At 46.4% G+C, this 20,208-nt stretch overlaps 1 long non-coding RNA gene across 2 annotated transcripts; it reads right to left on the reverse strand.

The window, feature by feature from the left end:
* Positions 1 to 8,445: 8,445 nt before the first annotated feature.
* On the reverse strand, positions 8,446 to 19,622 carry LOC311608573. Of its 2 annotated transcripts, none has more exons than XR_014783019.1 (3): positions 19,218 to 19,622; positions 17,291 to 18,864; positions 8,446 to 9,570 (listed from the first exon to the last, which is right to left on the reverse strand). It is a non-coding gene; the product is annotated as an uncharacterized lncRNA (long non-coding RNA). The 2 variants fall into 2 exon arrangements; XR_014783020.1 differs by having other exon boundaries at positions 8,446 to 9,291; positions 9,438 to 9,570; positions 17,291 to 19,622.
* Between the last annotated feature and the right edge of the window lie 586 nt (positions 19,623 to 20,208).

Here is a 20,208-nt window from a genome sequence, read left to right on the forward strand (position 1 = left end):
GTTTGTTTGTTTGTTTTGTTTTGTTTTGTTTTGTTCCTAAAACAAAGCAGTTGGTGCACAGCCACTTGAGGGCCTTGCAGCCCACACATTGAGCATCAAGGAAGAAGGATTTGGGCCACCTGACTGATGGACTGGACTGTCTACTCTGTGGACTGGAAGGACCTGCTCTTATTCTTCGGAGGCCGAACAGAAAACGATTTTCTCCAAGGGTTCAGTAGCAGCATTTTATGGATGCCTTCTACACACTTTTGAGGCCTCTGCATCTATGCCAAACCAAATTTGATCTAGAATTTCAGCAGCACAGCGTGAGGCTGTTGCAATCCTAGGGAAAGGGGATAGCAGCTAGCACAGCGAGGCACTTCCAGGGTGTGCATGGGCGCACTGACTAGGTCCCCAAACCAACAGCTGTTAAAACTTTTCCTTTTACCCGGGCATGGTGGTACAGACCTTTCATCCCAGTACTCAGGCAGAGGCGGAGGCAGGGAGATCTTCGTGAGTTCGAGGCCAGCCTGGTCTAGAAAGTGAGTCCAGGACAGCCAGGGCTATACAGAGAAATCCTGTCTCAAAGCCCTTGTCCCCCCAAAAAATTCAAAATCTTTCCCTTTCACCTCCACTATCTAGTTATCTCTCCCAACCAGGAGCCCGATTCATAATTCTCCCCGACAATTAAGTTTGCTTGAGAAATTTACCACTTTGTCTATTTTTACATATTCACAATGATGCATGTACATATATAGTATATTTATGATTTGATTTCTGCATATTCCTTGATTGCAATACCTCTATTTCATCTAACTAATCTCTCATGTATCTTTGATTGATTCATTTGGTTGGTTCAAAGCAGGCCTGAACGGCATTAAGAGTTTCAATGCTGTAAGACAGCCAGTGAGAAGTTGTCTGGTTGGTCCTGTCCTGTTTAGCAAAGTCGGTTTATCCTCCTAACCTTCCAACTGGAATCAGGGTAACTCATGTGTAATGTCTTTACCTACTCATAAGAACCCAGTGATCTGGCCTTGGTGATGCAGGCCTCTAATATCAGCACTCAGGAGGTAAAGGCAGGCATATCTCTGTGACTTCAAGGCCAGCCTGGATTTCATAGCAAGTTTTAGGACAACCAGGACTCCATAGAGAGATTCTCTCTCAAAAGCCAAAAGAACAAAACAAAACAACAACAACAACTCAGTGAGGTAGGTAAGGCTGGATGAGGAGAGAGACTCAGAAAGTCACTCAGGTAGCAAGTGTCAGCACTAAAGACAAGGACACCTGAACAAAGTCACCTGTTGTGACTTCATGTCTTGTCATTCACAGTCGAAAGACAAGGAACCAGATCCTCAGAAGCCGACTACCTCCTGCTTATGGGGTGCAATTGGGTCTGGTTCCGTGGGTGACTTGGGCAGATGCCCATTGTACGGGGGGGGGGCTCCCCTTTCCTTCACTGTGAACGTTAGAACTCTGGTGAGACAGTTTGACTCGCGGCTCACACATCGGTTATTCTCTGGCCCTTTGAAAGCCTATTTCATGGCTCACTAGAGCAGAGTTTCATCCAATGGCACTCTGTCATGGCACTGCCCCACCCCACGCCCCACCCCCACGCTCTGGCTGGGTTTCAGGCAGTGAGACTTAACAGTCCAATGATTAAGTGAGAAGCAATAATAACACAACAGTCAGACTTGGTTCCAATACCCTGATGAGGCCCAAGCCTCAAGCTATAATAGAACGAGAAGACGAGGATGCATTTGCAATTCTGAAGAGTTCCTACTTTGTTCTTCTATAGCCAGATAGGACTTGGAGCCAGTTTTATCATGGAAGTTGCTACAAACCTGCATCCTATTGACCACCACTTAGACTCCATTTAACAGACTAAAAGTAAGCTAGACTAGCTAATTCTGAAATTACCCCAGAGATAACCTTCCTTCTGCATGTCTGGACTAGGCTAATGCCCGAAGTGTGTGACATTTCGGTTTTTCTTCTAAACATTAATGAAAAACCCCGTCGAGCTCTGGTGCCTTGGGCTCTAAGGTCCACCGAAATGGAGTGTCCTAACTTGTTTCTGTGCCATTTCTAAGGCATCAGCCCAGGCATGAAGACCATGATGTGGCAGTAGACACCAGAGTTCAGCACCCTCAGATGCTTTCAGGAAGAGAGGCTTCCTTCGCGGTTCACATCAGGACAATGCAAACTGAGCTATGCATTTACTGTAATTCTAATCAGATGATTCTATAATTGGAAGGACACCAGTGGCATTCTGTCTTTGAAATCTTCTCCATTAAGCGACTGAACAAGGGCCAGGGGACCTTTGCTTGTCCCAAATGGCAGGTCCTGTTAGAGACTCTGGGATGCCTGTGTCATTGTGTTCTATTCTATTCTAAGACCACATTCCTCCTTCTCTCTTGGTAAGACTATGAAATGCAAGTGACAGTCATTTCTCACATGTCATCAATGAATTCTTACTGCGATTCTAGCTGTGGAAAACAGAGAAATAAAATGTCTCTCTCTCTTTCTGTGCATGTGTGTGCGTGCGTCGTGTGTGTGTGTGTGTGTGTGTGTGTGTGTGTGTGTGTGTGTGTGTGTAGCAGAGGGTGTAGGGGGTGTCTGCAGGTATGTGGGCAAATATTTTAGGTGAGTATTTCCAAGTCTAGATCATAGTCATATATGGCAATAACTGTGTGAAAATGACAAAAATATGAATTGGAATTTATGAATCTCTTTCAATACCAAAACTAGAAAGAGATGAAAGCATTATGGGCAGAAGTGCTGTGGAGCTGGTTTGTGACTGAAGCATTGCAAAGTGCTGTGAGAAATAAAGAAATACATCAGCCGTAGACCTGAGCTTGAAACGCAGAGAGAGAGAGAGAGAGAGAGAGAGAGAGAAATTATGACCATAAAGACCCCCATAATTTGAGGCAGAAAATTCAAGGCCATGTGTACATTTGGAGTTAGAAGGAGAGGAGATTTCTAATTAGCAAGATCTGATAGCATTCTTGGTGGAGGTGAGATTTTTAAGGCAGTATTTTACTGGATGGAAGAGATTTGTCCTGGGTACAAAATGGCAGAGAAGCAATGGCAGCATCACAGGTTGGTGCAGACGTAGGAGGACAGGGAGCTGGTGAAGGTCGCCTTGCGGGGGTGGGGGGTGGGGGGGGGAAGCCAAAGGTGTTCCAGCAGCTGCCTGCGGTTCTTATTAAAATATTGCTCTGATCTAGGGCAGTCTGGGTGGGCTTGGCCTTCTGCACCCCTAATAAACGTCTACTGCCATTCTGAGGACCTCTCTACAGGACAGGAAGCTAGAAGTGTCTCTGTAATAGAAGAGAGTTTATGCTTTCACCTCCAGCCCTAAAATGCCCCTCAAGGCGGTGGTTCTCAACTTTCCTAATGCTGTGACCCTTGGTCCCATGGTTCCTTGTGTGGCGGTGACCTCTAACCATAAAATTATTTTTTGTTGCTACTTCGTAACTGTCATTTTGCTACAGTGTAGATGTCCGATATGCAGGACATCTCATGTGTCATCCTTGTGAACTAATTGTCTGCCTTCCCAAGAAGGGGCAAGACCCACAGGTTGAGAACGACTGCTTTAAGGAGCCATTCTGATGTTGGACACATAAGGCAACAGGCACAGCAATGGCGCCGGCGGCGGGTGGGTGGGTGGTGGGCTATTCTGAGCATCTGCTTTGCACCATCTTCCTCTTCTAATGAACTGAAGAACCCAGACGGCAAGAGAGTGCAGTGAGGGCTGGGGAGGGGCACTAAGCCCTAGATTCTGGAAGCCAGAGCAATGTGAACTGGGATGTACAGGCAGCTTTGGCTTCACAAATGGTTCCTTCTCCTAAACTGTTTACTGAAGGCACTGGGTGAGCCGACTGGCTCCTGTGTTCCTTGCAGTGACTTAAGCACTGGCTCTCTGGCTTGATCGCTGATAAAACAGTATCCTAAAATGACACTATGCTAGTTGCACATGAGGAAAGAACTGGAATAAATCTAAGCAAACTTCTGCAGCCTCCTTTACTTCAGAGGCGTGTCTTCCTCCACATCATGAGAGGTGGCTCCTTTCCTTCCTATTGCTCAAGTTCTGCGTAAGAACCAAGGAGATAGCAGGCATGGGGGTGCTTCTGTAGGTTTTGAGTCTTGCAGGTGTCATGGCCACCTCTTCCTAGACCTGGAGGCATTAGTCTTTTCTTAGATCCTGGGGGTTGCTAGTGGAACCAGTTAGCAACTGTTGGGAAGGAATGTGACAACCTTGGGGTCCCCCTATCTCTTCAAATCAGGGTGCTGCTGTGGCTGGCTGTCAGACTTGCCCTTGTGTCGGCTGTATAGCTCCTTGCAGTCTCTGGGGAAGTGTTATCAGCAGCAGTATTGCCACTAAGACCATCCCCTGGGAGTACCTTGGGGGCTCTGTATTCAAATACCACATCTGTTTCCTGAGCTGTGACCTTTGTGCTTTGCTGCCCCTAAAAGGTGTTTTTGGTCATGTCCCGGAGCAAGCATGTAGGGAGGTAGGAGTATTCAACAGGTAAAGGCAGAGGCAGGGCTAGTGGAAAAAAAATACCAGGAACCGTCTTTTAGGAGCAAACATGCCATTCAAGTAAAGTCATGGAAGCAATCCCAGAGAGCCCATTTGCAAAACCAATACATGGATCAGGAAGATCAATTAAGGGGGAGTTCCACTGCATTTCATAGTTAATTGTCTTGAGTGTTCTTCAGATAACAGTCATTAGAACCATGGAGGTCAGGTTTAATCCAAGAAGTCTTTGCATATTATAGAAACCAAAGCACTTAAAAGGAAGGCTAGCCCTGCTGACCCTGAATTAACAAACGACTCTTGGATAAACCCTAGTTTCTTGCCGTTTGAGAGAGCCATCATTCTTGCTGCTCCCAGTTTCAGCATCATGACCTACAGACTCAAGGCAGAGCTCAGGATAGTCTCCCTCTATCATGCAGTGGGTGGGTGCGGACATCCAGCATATAGAGCGTCTTCTCACCTGAGCTGCACACATGAAAATCAGATGTCTCCAATAGCCTCTCTGGGGGGATTTTGCCATCGTGTTCAATCCCTGCTCTCAGACTCACCTGCCCAAGAGAAAAATCGATGAACTCTTCAAGCAGTTAACCACAGGATGATGCCTTGGCCTGTTTTCTCCACCAGGTGCTCCAGGAGGGAAGTGCTGTGAGTCACCGTCGGCCAGAAATGTAAATCTGGCCCAGGGTTTCCTTTGCAGTAAAATCCAAGTCATTAATAGTAGTGACCAGCTGCATCGCACGTTACACTCGCAAAGGCATTTTACATATTCATTTGCTTATCACAACTGCTCAGGGGTGTGTTATTGTTGTGCCCATTTTACAGATGAGGAAAGTAGGCCCTGGAGGTATTGTATCGTGCCCAAGGTGACAAGAAATTTGAGTGACAGGCCATGGACTTAGTTAAGTCTTTGGACTTGGTAATGCATGGTTCACACTACATCAGGCTCCCCCGCCACTTTTGTTTGTTCAACCTCCAGAGCAGTAAACAAAAGCAAGGAAAGTCAAACCGACTGGGCCCATTTATGCAGCAATCTCCATGTTTGAAGAAGGGGCAGCCACAGCCTCTTTGTGTGTGCCCAGACCAGCAGAATAGGAAGGCTAGCCTGACTCCTTTGCTTATATTCCTTAACATCTGGACTTTTCGGTGCCAGCATTTCTTCACAGCCCCTTCAGCCCTTTAAGGCAACAAACAAACAAATAAAACCTTGCTGAGTCCATTGTAGCTCACCTCTTCCTAGCTTGCTCTCTGTCTCTTTGACTCTGTCTGTCTGTCTGTCTGTCTGTCTGTCTGTCGTCTCAGTGCCATGACCATCCCAAAGATGCTGTGTTCATGCCCTGTCCATGTTTGGTTCATTTATCCAATAAGTGTGTAGGACAATGGAGAACATTGTTTTATGACCAAATTTTTTTTATTTATTAATTTATTCTTGTTACATCTCAATGGTTATCCCATCCCTTGTATCCTCCCATTCTTCCCTTTCGCTTTCCCTTTACTCCCCTCCCCTATGACTGTGCCTGAGGGGGACTTCTTCCTCCTTTATATGCTCATAGGGTATCAAGTCTCTTCTTGGTAGCCTGCTATCCTTCCTCTGAGTACTACCAGGTCTCCCCCTCCAGGGGACATATTATGACTAAAAATTTAAGGAATGATATAATACTGAATTATTCTGAAAATTACTTTTTTTTCTTTTATCATTGTTACTTTAAAGATACCAATATTGGTACCCCAGCCTAAGTTCATTAGTGTTAACATCTACCTCCATAAGAGCTCTTTATATGAATATGGTTTCTTTATATGAATATGGTTTCTTATGTAGTTCTGTACTGGAAGAGTTTTTAACTGACATTTCCCTCTTAGAAGAAATGGTGCAGAAAATGTCCTTACACAAGGCCCTTTGTGTATTTATGCAAGGATTTCCTTGGTTGTGTGAGTAGAGCTTCTAAAATATAAGGTATGCCTAGCCTAACCTTTGTGGGCATTGCCAATTTACCCCCACAATGGTTATATCCATTTATTGTTTTATCAAGCTTTCATCTTACTGTTTTATTGTGGTTTAACATCACCAAATTCTCCTACTGTCCAGCTTAAAGCATTCTGGCCAAGGTGACTGCTGTAAAATGACATCTCTTGCTTTTTACATTAGCACCCCAGGGGCTGTTGGTGACTGCATCTGAGTATGCGCTTAGGTGCACCACTTCCTTTCCCAGTTTTGTACATTGCTATATAGTCTGATAACTTCCTTTTATTTTCCATTCCTATGGCTGTGTAGATAGTGTCTCTCCTGTATCTGGGGAACTTGTCCTTTGTCAGCCACATACGCTGTTAATGCAGTCGCTGTGTCTGACTTGTTTCTAGTTTGATTCGGTGCCCAGTCACATTCGCTTGCAGGCTGTCAGCTGTTTCCTGCACCCACTTGACTCCTAGGGTCATAGCAACTCTGTGGTGAAAGTTGCTTGGAGCTGTGCTTTGGAAAGCCTAGGTGAATAAATGTTCTCTGACTCTAAGCATCTGGAGCGAGCCAGGGACCATGGTTCTTGCAGGAGCAGGACCTGTTTTGCTGGCTCAGGGCTCTCATTTGCTAATACAACTGTCTAGTGAAAGCAAAAGAACCAAGTGTAAGTGGAAAAAAAAACCTTAGTCATTGAGGATTGTCTGGGCTGCTCAATGGCTACTGTGGTATGTGGACGGTTTCCCTTGTCACAGTGCATCCTGGCACAGTGTGCCTGGCTGTTTTTACATTTTGTGAGCCTGGTGTATGTGTGAGGACAGCCAAAAGAACTGTCAGACTCAGTGGTCTCTCCTGTCCCCCAACCCCGATCTTGAAGCATCTTCACCAGGGGTCACGATGCCTGGAAATAGGCGCAGGAAGGTAGGTAGTAATAAGAGAGACTTTGGAGCACTTCTACCCTTGCAGGCAGAGTCACTTTAAGCCTTTGTTTGTCTCTGGGTGCCTCAGCTATCCCCAAAGGAAACACAGAACACAGGACAGGAAGCACAGAGCACCCAGAAGGATGACTAGAGTGTGGTGCTATTTATGTGTCCTGTTGCATGTCCTCCCTACTGTCCCACGGGGGGCTGTGATGTGCAGGTGCTCTGGGTAGGGAGGGCATGTGTGCGCCTTCACTCCCTAGGAAGCCAATGGGTATGCAGGGAGCAGAGCTCTGGGATCAATTATGTTGGTAAAACTACAGAGGCCAGGAGTGCACCAGAAGCTCCGTGGCTTAGGAAGACTTACTGAGAAAAGACGTGATGTCCCCAAGTGGAACCCTGTGGCCCCAGGGGAGGTGACCCCAGCTGTCTGGCTGGGCAGTCAGAGCACCAGGCCCAGGGAGCCAGGACACACCTTCCGTTCCAGTTGACTCACTCGAGTGGCAAATTCTTTTCTCCCTCACCAGCCAGTCTCTCATCTTCAAAGGGAATTCATTAAGTCCTACCAAGCCATCAGCACTTGGCCAGGTGTCGTATTGGCCCATTAGGTGGACACGGGCCATAGCCCCAGGGAGCGTGCCAAATGAGGTGGAGAATGGCAGCTGAGACCTATTGACATCCAGAGATAGTTCTGTGGCACTTTCTATAACCAACCCCACCCCCCAGCTGTTTCAAACTATGTATGGAGCTTTCCATACACACTGTGTTCTTCCGCTCGCCAGGCTTTAGGTTCGCTCTGTTCCCTTTGCCTGGAATGCTCTTTCACTGTCTGCTTTATACACTCATAAGCTCACTCTTAGGTGGAGGCTTCTCTGCTAACCCTGGGGCAGAGTTGTCACTATAAATTCTCTATGTTCCGCAGTGTCTGTATATCTGCTACAGCACACACACTCTGCGCTGGGGTCATGGTTTGTGTTGCTGTCTGCCATCAACATAGATTCCACTTATTCATCCTGCTTCCCCAGCCAGACTTCAGCACACAGTCAGCAAATCTGGGGGCTGCGGGGGGCGGGGGGGGGGGGGAGAAACAGTTGCTCACGGGCTTTACCTGACCCTACCTTGTTGGTCTGACTGGAAGCCCTATGTTTTTAAGTCTGAGTTTCCTTTTCTGCAGAATGAGTGGGGTGGAGTTAAATAAAAAAAATAAAATAAAATAAAAGGTCTTCTGAGGGCTTTCTGGGCCCTACTTGTCTGCTATTGGAGAACAGGGTTCATCCATCTTTGGGGACCAAGATAATGTTTGACTAAAACTCAACGTTTCCATCCCACCTCTGTCTATCACCTTTCTGAAATGTGTCTATTAGCAGTTTTCAAATCTGTGACTAAAGTTTCAGTAGAGTTGATTGATTATGGAAAGTATGTGCATTTATTTCATCTTCTCAGGGGAATATAATTGTGGGACTAATTGATTCTTTGGAAGGAGTTTCTGACTATATTTTCTGATGAATTTGTCAACCTGGATGTTTGTGGGGAGGAAGCATTGTGTAGCTGTGATCCTCAGGTGTCTGTCTTCTTGTCACTGTGCAGGACACAATGTACATGCACGGGATACGTCACAAATGCCTGCCCCATGAGGCTAGTGTGTTTTCTCTGTTACCACTCTGTCCTTTGTGAGACAGGTATGGACAGAGGATTTCCCACACTCCAAAAGTGCTAACGACACCTAACTGTGACCTAAGACTGTCACATCTGTCTGATGGGACTATTACTGACCCGTTTTTTGTAGCTGGAACTAAGTCACAAAGAGCTTCAGTGAGCCCGCATCTGGTCATATGACTTGGAAGAGTCCGGCTTTGGGGAGCTTCGTTGGCTGTTTTCTTGATTGGCTGTTTTTCAGGCTGGCTTGTCTGGTATAGCCCAAAGCAGATGAATTCTCTTAGAAGGAAAAGAAAAGGGGACTCCCAACCCAGGGCTGACTTTACAAGGGAGGGAAGGGGGGGGACAAGTGGCCGCATGCATTAATGAGGGAGGAAGTCAGCTTAGTTAAACCTGCCTTTTGGTGGCTTCTGTCATTAGCATCTCACAATGCCAGTAAGCGAATTGTTGAAGCCTGAAGGAGGGCTTCCTTCTAGAAGATTCTGGGTGTTGGGCACTGTTGGGGTACATCACAGCAGGGCCCTTTAACTCTGGACAGGCAGCAAGAGAAGCAGAGCACAGGTTTTCAAGAGCCACTCTCTGGGACTCAGTTTCCCAATCTGTGAAATAGGGTAATAAGTCATCCCCCAAGTTGCTTTGGAAGACACTCGTGAGGGTCAGGCTGTACAAATGGAGGTGATGCACTGTGCTCTGGAGTCAGAGAGGGCTGGCACTATTTCACTGATGCTTCCTTCCCTACTTTTAGAGAAGGCTTTGGTCCTCTAAAATGGAGCCTGGAAATTACCTTGAGAGACCGTGTATACTCGTAAAGGCTGCACAACTACAATCCCTGCCCAACTTTCCTGTCAGGACACTAAACATGGTAAAATAGACAGGGGCGTCTCTCAATTGTGAAAGGTCTTCGTCATGATGGTTTGTTACCCTCCCCCTCGAGCCTAAGGGTAACCCGGAATAACCTCAAAAGAGGTCAGCCAACCCTTCTGCAGGCTGCTGTAGGCATAGCACCACCTCATCTTGAGAGCAAGGCCTTCCTGGGTGGAAGTTGCTGGCAGCCTGGGCTGGAGCCCCTCTCCTTGGGGCTTCCTCTTTATACTCTTTGGCTGCCTGCTTTGAATCAGTGTTTCTAATAGTCTGTGAGGATATGAAAATAGGAAAACATCAGACCTAATTTCCCAAGTCATCTCGAGCAGAACCCATTGCAAAGCGCATTTGTTAACGCCCCTTCAAACTTGGCCCAGCACCCATGCTCACTGTCTTAGCTGTAGTGCCACACACACACAAGCTGCCCCTGCCACTGCCTCCTGTCCACACCCAGACTCTACTTCTTCATTGACATCCCTTCTCTGCTTTCAGCCCAGACACCACTGCTGTAGCTCAGAGCCCTGTCATCGCTCATCCAAACAGCATCGCAATGCCTTCTCAGCTTGCCTTGGTTATTTCAACCTGGCTCCACAATGCCTCTCTAGAAACTCAGTTCTAAAAAAAAAAAAAAAAGGAACCCTCGTCTATCTGAGACTCTTCCAAAGGCTTTCAAAGGGCTGGGAACATGAGCAGTCCCACCTGCTTAATTCCAGCCTCATCTGCTGCCACATGCCTTACAAATTCCCTGTTTTAGTAATGCAGGCCGCGCTGTGGCCTCAGTGCATAAGATTGTTCCCACCCCCTCCCCCTCCCATCCCCCCTCCCTCTCCCATCCCCCCTTCCCCCTCCCACCCCCCCCCACCCCTCCCACTCCTCCCACCCTGGTTGGTGCATGGAGCATGCCTTGCACAGACTGTCTCCTCTGCTGGGAAGTTCCTCTCCTCTTGCAAGCGAACAAGTTCTCCTGCAAAGGACACTTGCTTTGTCCCCTTGCAATGACCCCCAGTTAGGCTCCTCTGCTTCTGAAGGCCTCGGTGTCTATGGGTATCCCAGGCTTATCACACGCTGCTCTGACAGGCTGCTCAGTTTCAACCTCTAATGAAATCCTTCAGGACATGTGAAGCCCCTTGTCCAGCATCTCTCCAGTTCTGTATCTCTGTCTAAGCTGGATCCTGATAAGTTGGTAGTGCAGATGGATACAGAGTGAACAATGTTTTGTTTGTCTGTCTGTTTGTCTTTCACATAGCCCTGGCTGCCCTAGGCACTTACTGGGTAGACCAGGCTGGCCGTGAACTCACAGAGATCCACCTGCCTCTGCCTCCAGAGTTCTGAGAATTAAAGTTTACACCGCCACACCCAGCTGAGGCTAGACAGGTTTTGATACCTTGCCTGGTGGGACAGGTATAAAACACACTGCAGGTTGGGCTTAGTGGCACACGCCTTTAGTCCAGGACAGCCAAGACTACACAGAGAAACCCTGTCTCGAAAAACAAACAAGTAAACAAACAAAAAACAAAACAAAACAAAAAAACCCGAAACAAACAAACAAAACCCACACTGCATTAACCAACAGAACCTTTCTCTAAGGGGACCAGAGGAACTTGTGAGTGGACAATGTTTTAGGTAAATCGTCTCTCCACTGACCTTTGGTAAAAGCAAGGCAGCAGGGAATAGTTTTACCCTTTACAGTGGTCAAGTGTGCCTCCCTGGGGCGTGACTGTGCATTTTGACCATCATATATGTGGCTGGCTGAGCAGAGATATCAATTTGCTAGTAACGAAGAAAGAAGAGGCCTAGCCTGGCAGTGCGTAATGTGGGTTCCCATGGCGCAGGCAGGGTTTCCCCAGAAGCAACGGTTTTTATTGAGTGCCCTGGCCAATCAATAGAGCATCCTTCCTTTCTTCCACCCCATCGAGTTTTATGTCACGCAGAGTTGTTGTTGTTTGGTTCAGTTCTGCTTGTAAGTGAATTAATGCCACCACTTATTTAAAATACACACTCCCAGGTCTACATAATGCCCTTTGGCTTCAGAGATGGCTGCTCTTGGAGGTTATGATAAAGTCGCATCTGACAGAGCTTGGGTTTAGTGTTGTTTTTAACCTCCATGGATCACTGGTAGTGTGAAGGCTTATGGGCAAAAGCCGTTTCCAAATGTCCCTTGGCCCCAGGCAAAACTTCTCCCCTACCATCCCTCAGGGGCCCTTCTGCGTCTCTCACAGTCCTTCCTGAGGACAGCTATACTTAGCAGAGGACAGACTCCAGGGGCCCAGACACCAGGAATAGGGTTTGAGTTGCTCTCTGTTGCTAGTCTGCCAAGGCACTGATTCTCACTTATCGTCAATAATGAAGCCGTGTAGTCGAAACAACATTTGAAGTAAATAATAACAGCGGCTCAAGGCAAATTCCCGCTCGCTGTTTTCCTGAACTCCTGCCCTCATGGAAGCGCCTTCGGTCTCAGTTGCAGGGCTCTGACGGAGGCAAAGGCAGAGCCCTTCCCATTTTACAGATAGAATCTGTGCCTTTGGAAAACAGGCCTCTTGTCCAAAGTCTCACAGATGAGATTGCTGATAATTGGTTCCAGATTTTTCTCCTTCCTCTTACCTGCATTGTTCCGTTCTACCTTACTCGCTCAACTCTTCAGCCATTCGACTTGAGAACCAAGGGTCATGTTCCTTCACACACACACCTCCCCCCCCCCCCCCCCCCCCCCGCAACATATAAAATCAGGACTGTAGCTTAGGGGTCAAGAGTTTTGACAAAGACATCATTAAGATTCTCGATAACAATGACAGTGCAAATTTAGATAAAAGTAAGAATTCTCATTTTGACGAATAAGAAGAGGAGACAGAGTGTGTCTATCTATTAAAACCTGAGTGCCTTGAGTCAAACAGGCTTGCAAATTATGCGGTACTAACCAATCTTACAGAAGTTTCCAGTGAGGACAAGAGCCTAAACTGGCATGTACCTCCATGTGTGGGCCAGCTGTGGACATTTACTCCTCGCCCTGTGTTATTGATGACTTACTGATATTGCAGAGTCAACAGGGCATGGTGCAAGCACTTACTCAACAGAACTCAGCCAGTCTTATAGTTCAGGGTATTTTTTTTTTTTACATCACCATAGAACCAGCGTTAAACATTTACCAGCCACCCAAGCTTGCAGCTGGCCCTGACTGGCACCAAATGGCACTTAAATGTTCTCTGTCATGTGTACAGGCTCATCTATAAGCTTGGGGGTTTTTTCCCCCTTTAACCACAAGTCATACCTGAGTGCCATCCCCTAACTGGGAGATTCTTTCCATCTGAGCTTGCAAAAATCACACCAATGGATTTCCACTAATTATAGTCCTCTGTCTTCGTGCAGCTCGCAAAGTGTTTTCACATCCCTCATCACTTCCGAGCTTCATGTGATCTGTGGGGCAGATGCCTTGTCCCCTTGGTAGAAAGGAAGGGACTAGGGGCCTGACAGGTGACGTGACCACTCCTACAGCTAAGAGGCCTTGCCAGCGGCAGATGGGACTTGAACCCTCCTTCAGCTTCCTTGTTCTGTGCACCTGCCTCTCTTGCCAGCTGCTTCCTTCACCTCGGACACTCGCAATGCCTGGAGCTTGAGCTACTGCCTGCAGCACGGAAGTGCCCGGCAGTGATCTGGAGTTAACCCTGGTCTTGGACTTTGACAGGAAAGGATAAACTCTCCGGCTTGGGGGTATGAGCGTATGCCACCCACTTCACTGATCTGTGGCAAAAAGAAAGGTGTCCCACTTTTGTTCCTCCTTTGTGCATGGTCTTCTGTGATTCTATTACTCACTGTGATGGGGACCCTGTGTTTTCGGGTCCTGCTCTGAGCAGGAACTTGGAGCCTCTCAAATGACCTAGCGTAAACACTCTGCTTCCCCGCTTGCACAACCCCCCAGGCCTTGCTACTGCCCAGTGGTGTATTGATTGGAAAACATTTCACAACACAGTTTCAAAGCATGCCGAAGGTCGAGACTGGATGACTCATGGGCAGTCACATTTCTTTCTGCCTTAGTCCCTCTGGGCTTTATTGGTTCGGTTGGCTAATGGAAGTCCCTAAAGAAACTCGGGCGAATGTTAACTCTGGCCAGTCCTGGCCAGTAAGATTAGTAGGTGGATTCACACAGGGATTCCTAATCTTGTCTGTGGCCATGGGCCCTGTGGAATCTCATTGGTTTTGGATGCCAAGCTCCAAGAGAGGAAGAAGAGGCAGGGGAAGGTTCCCGAGTTCCTTGTACCAGTTCTGGATCCCAGAGCATCAGAGAGCAGATAAAGTCAGGTGAGCGAGTCAGCTGATCCCTGGGTCTCTCTCCTGCTGCTCTGGTGATCTATGATAGCACATTAGTGTTCAGAGCTCAGGGGTATGGCCCCGATCCAGGCCCACAGAGCTGGCTGCCAGAGGCCACAGGAAGCTGCCCTGTGCAGTGAAGAGTGCCTTGGAGCATACTCTTAATGGATAGTTCCGGGTCACCTGTAAGGGATCTGAGTGAACTCACAGCCTGACCTCCACCATCTGAGCTCTCTGACAAGGGGCCTGGCCTGTTAGCTTCTTGATTTTTCTACCACCCCATAAGGGAAGGTTTTGATGGCGCTTTATTTCATAGGATTTCTTCGAAGAACAAATGGTAATTCTATATGCAAGCATCTCGAATGTGTGGGAAAGCCTACAGTGTGCTTCCTCATGGACGAGAAGAGAGCTTTATATTGTAATTCGTTACATGCAAGCTTTTGGGGCCTTTTTTTTTCTTTTAAAAAGTAATCTGCCATAAAAGTGAAAGCTTCCAAGTGAGTTATCCAGAACAGCCTTGAGGTTGGAAATGTTCTTAATGACTTTTCTCTCCCAGGATTTTACACTCTAAGTGTCTTGAAGGTCCTTTCACTTTAACATAACATAATCACAGAAACAGTGCCATGAAGCTAAGGCAATCATGTTGTCTGTGGGTCTTTCTCACCAGCCTAGCTTTTCTCAGGCACTCTGCCCTGCATCCTCTTCAGCCCCAGGCTGCTGCCTACAAAGCAACAACCCCTCATGCCAGACTGGAGAGCGACTGGTATAGAGACGGCTAATTCCATCATGTAAAGTACATTCCCAGTATGGAATGGCCATAAGGTCTTTGTGTCTCACTGGGTTTGTCCCCCACGCCACCCCAATCTGTCTTTTCATCAGGAAAGGTCATAAATCTTGTCAATCACAGCTCCTACCCCTTGATTTTAGAAACAAACGACCTAAAGCTCAGAATTTTAAAATGGCTTTCGCACGGTCACCCCGCCCACTCATGGCAGAGTCAGGACTTGGGCACCAGGCCTCTCACTGCTCCATTGCACCAGACGACAAGAGAAGCCAGAGAACCCAGAAGAAGAATGAAAAAAAAAAAAAAGATCTTTGAGCCATGTGTTGGACATCTGGTTTTTAAGGAGAGTTTATATTAAGTAGCAATGAAGCCTCAAAAGCTAGGGTAGCTAGCTTGAATGAACTTATCTAATAAACATTTATCAGGAATATGTGTCATCAAACACCTGCCAGATCTCAGTGTTGGCACCAAATCTACTTTCATTGTCAGAGAAAAGGAGGGAGAAAGGAACTTGGCTGAACAAAGCTGGCAGACGTTTTTACTAGAAAATTCAGAGATGTTTTCTTGAGGAATAGAAGTATACTTTCAATGTCTTTAAACTGATTTCAATGTCATTGGGTGACACTAGTAGTTAAAGAATTAAAAAAAAAAAACCCCACAAAACACAGATGAATTGGTACTTAAAGTCACTGGGCTCCTATCCTTCTGGTCGGCCTTGGTCACAGAAGCCTGGAAATGGCAGGTATAGAGGTTGCCCAGAGCAACATCCCAGCTTGCTAATATCCTAAACAAAAAACACCCCAAAATGCTTTGGGTACAACACTGGCACAACAGAAGCAGATCAGAAAGACATGGAACGTTCTCCAGCCAAACTGAGTCCACTTCCATAAGGAATCGGACTTGAATCTGAAATGTCTCCCATAGGCTCACAGTGTGAATACTTGGTCCCCTGAATGTGCTACTATTTTGAAGTCTGTGGAGACTTGGGGAGGTGGGGCCTGACGATGGAAGTAGGTCACTTGGGGTTATAACTGACCTTGGTACAGATCTCTGTTTCCTGTCTGATGGGATGCAAACAAGCTCCCTGCTGCAATGTTCCTGCTGCTGTGAGCTCCGTTGTACCTTCCTGTCTCTGGTGGACTAGACCTTTCTGAAACCGTGAGCTCAAATAAATTCTTCCTACCTTAACTTGTTTCTGTTGGCATTTTGATCTTGATGAGAAAAGCAGAAAAGGTTGGTACTAAGGAGGAGAGTTTGTAAGGGCTGCTAAACTGAACTGTGTGTCATGGGCTGGCTCATGGTGGCTTGCATAAAGATCCCAGTGAAAAGCCTACGAAGCCAGGGAATATGGAGTGTGGATAGATGCCTTAGAATCAGGTCCTGAATGGTGGGTTTACGAATCTGTTAAAGTGAAGCCCAGTTGTACTGAAGATGCCATCACCATGGAACACCTACCAAGGAGAGCTGCAGCCCTAAGAGAAAGCCCATGTGTACTGCAGGTAGAACACAGACATGCTGGAGTTCGTATCATGCCCATGTGTCCCAGATATCATCCATGGAGCCATGAGGCTTATCGTGTGTCCTCCTAGGTTTCAGTCTTGGTCTGGCCATTTGCAGTGTGGATACTTATGCCTCTGTGTCTTGGAAATGTGTAACTTAAAACAACAACAACAACAAAACACTTAAGAGGATTAAGAGGACTCATGGTCAAGAGTTTATGACAAGTCTGAGAAAAGATGCTGGACTTTTGAACAATCTTGAGACTTACCAAGACTTGGGGACTCTTAAAGTTACTTTGAATGAAGTTGTCATTATGGGGTGGCTGTGATCCTTTAGGCACCAGTGGGAGAGCATTATGCTTTGAACCTGAAACGCTCCCTTTCTCCGGGCTCAAGTTTTGAATGCTTGGATTCCCCGCTTCCGAGGTGGGGCCTCGTGCTCAGAAGTTGGTGACAAGGGCAGGTATCTGAAGGTTATGCCTGGCCCTGGTTTTGCTTGGACCCTTCACTTCCTATCTGCTGCCAAGTGAACAAATACCTTGCCATGTACTCCCACCACCAATGCAATCCACCAGGCTTTTCCTAGTGACGGACAGCAGCTGTTCGAAAGTCTGAGCCCAGACAGACCTCTCTTCCTTTGTTTCTGTAACTATGAATACACTGTGTACTGGGGGTGGAAATTATGAGGCAGGAGGGTCCCAGTGAATCGCACTCTCCAGTACACTGAATCATTTTGGTCCCCAGGGTTGTGTAAAACCCTCCAAACTTCTCAATTATGTCTGTTTCTTAAAGATGCATACCTACCTTCTTGAGTAAGCTTCATCATCTCATTGATAAATTCCTTTTTGTTGAATAAAGGGCTTTGAAATACCTTCAGTTCGATTTTCATTCATCACTTGACCTAAAGATGAGAGCATTGGATCCTAGATCTTACAGGGAACAAAGGAAGGTGGAAAAAGAAAAAAAAATACATAGGATGGAAGGAGAACAAGGAAAGGAAAAAGATTATGAGATCAATATTTACTTAACAGTGGATTTTTTCCCTCTTTTTTCTAAAAACTTGGGTTCCATGTAACCCAGGAAACAAGTGCTTTCATCCTTTTCACTTCCAACTGCTTAACTCAAGATCAAGCTGTGCAGTTGGAATTTGGTGTCCAGGGATTTGGTGTCAGAAATCAAATCCAGTGAGTGGGTAGTTTGACAAGATTGAGAATGGTGCCACATAGCAGAAGAGAGCAGTAAGGTTAGGTCACACATAGAGGGGAACCATGCTAAGGAAGTGGGCAGAGGAACCTCTGGAGATTGTTGCTGGGGAGGTAAGTTGGTCCAGCCATTATGGAAATGAACATGGAGGTCGCTGGGGAACAAACACTAAAAGCAGAAATACTCTATATAGCTCAAGCTATATCACTCCTCATTATGCACCCAAGGGGATCCAAGTCAGAATAGTGCAGGGGCACCTGCCCATCTACACTTATGTACTACACTTATCCTACTATAATAGCCAAATTATAGAATCAGCCTAGATGGCCATTAACAGATGACTAGATAAAGAAAATATAGTCTTCTTACACAATGAAATATTATTCCGCTGTAAAGAAGAGCAAAATTATGACACGGAGAGATGGATAGAACCAAACATCATGTTAAGCAAAATAAACCATAGCTGTGAAGATAATTATCATGTGCTTCTTATTATAGGAGAGATCTAGATGTTTAAAATCGACATGAAAATAGAAGAGAGATGATTTGGAAGGAGAAGCCAGAGGGAGGACACAATTCACCAGTAAGTGAAAATGGCATAATGATACCAATTGGTTCCTAACTCAATATTTACTAATTAAAAAATAAGAAGCTCAGTGCTGGAGGACTTGCCTCATATGGACAGGGACCCAGGTTCAAGTGCCAGCACTGCAAAAATAAAATAAACAAAACTCTAAAGGGCAGCAGTGGCTACTAATAAGACAGAAAACAAAAGAAATAATAATAAATATCCAGGAAAACCGTGAGGCGAATCTTTTCTTCTTTTAGGAGACCCTGAAGTACTCATGAAATAGATGCTCTAGTATTTTTTTCTAAAAAATCATTACAGCTAAAAATATTGCCATGTAATGAACAAAACTGTCGGAGCACTAGAGAAAAAAACTTGTGGATCACTCACTGCATCATCCCACTCACTTGGAAACATCTTTACCAATACAGAGAAACCTCAGAGAAAAAAATGGGTACATACACCATTGCCCAGGTGAGAACTCTCCGGTGCCTAAGCACATCACATGGCCCTGGACTCCTTTTAGACAACGTAAGAGCTTTAACACTTACCTTCAATGTTCAGAACAGAAAACATCATGTTTCCTGGGAACACAGACAATCTTCCACTGAAAGAAAGAAAGAAAGAAAGAAAGAAAGAAAGAAAGAAAGAAAGAAAGAAGAAAGAAAAGAAAAGAAAAGAAAAGAAAAGAAAAGAAAAGAAAAGAAAACAAACCTAAGCAGGTCATTTTTCACTCTTTGGCATGATGCAGGACCATATGCTTCCAGAGATGGGAATTTAAAAATAGCCTGTCACACAGCTCGCACTGTCGCCCTGGGACAAGGTGGGGGTAGGAAGGATTGCCTCACACTTAATAATAGTGAGTGACACTTCACTTTTGTACCTACCCGCTTTTCAGAGCAATCCAAAGTAATTTTCAGTCATTATTTTTGTCTCTTGGAAAAAAAAAAATAATCTCACCTTCTTGATGCGCTTGAGAAGGAAGTAAAGCGATTCTTCCCACTTTGCAGAGATGGCTACTGAGGCTTGAAAAGACCGAGGCACTGAGAGGATTGCAGAGTGACTGTAAGTGTCCCTCACTGTAGGGCCCAGACTGGCCACCTTCAGCAATATCCCGTGCTGGCTGTGGGCTGACTGGCCATTGCACAAAGAGCTTGTTGCTTCCCACGGCCGATGTTGAAATGCGCTGCCCCATCCTTGTGACCATTTCATACTTTTAGGCAGATTGCTTTTGGGTCGTGGTGACCTATATTCGCTGACATTTGAAATCAAAACCTCACACCAGTAAAAAGCCTTAGATTTGCATTCGGTGCCTCCTTACAGTGTCAGGCAATATTTGGTAACTTTCCCCAGTCTCCTAATTCCTCCTCCTTACTGGTTTGACATTTAGCGTCTCATCAGAACTGTGTGCCAAACTACAGTTTGGGCTGGGTGGTTACCACGAGAGGGAACAAGTCCAGGGAAGAAGAGAAACCCGTCCATCTGCTAAGTGCCACAGGAAGTGACCCCAGCCCAGGCCTCCTCGCAGCATGCCCGAGGTTCTTTCCTGCTGGCCACATTGCCTCCCAGGTCTAAGGAATGCATGGGACTTGGCTGCAAAGCACAACCCTGATGGGGGATTCTGAATCTGGCAGGGCCTAGTGGAAGCCAGCAATGAACTTCCTTATGGGGTGGGGGGGGGGCGGGAGTGGGGGGGAAGACGCCTGTGCATACTGCCCAGTCCTAGTAGATCATGAAGTCACATGAACCGCCCATTGATGATGGCTGGGTTTACTCCCTACTCCAGGCCGCCTCTGCACCATCACCACTTTCTCCAACAATCTCAGTTCTCAGTTCTCCCACAGGGTTCCCTTTTATTGCATCTGGCAAATCCCCATCTGATGAAACACCCTGTTTCTTACTCTGCCTTCATGTGTACCTCAGCAGCAGGCTGTCATAAAAAAACATCAGA

Source organism: Acomys minous (assembly GCF_964271855.1).
Source record: "Acomys minous genome assembly, chromosome: 11".
NCBI classification, from domain to species: Eukaryota; Metazoa; Chordata; class Mammalia; order Rodentia; family Muridae; genus Acomys; species Acomys minous.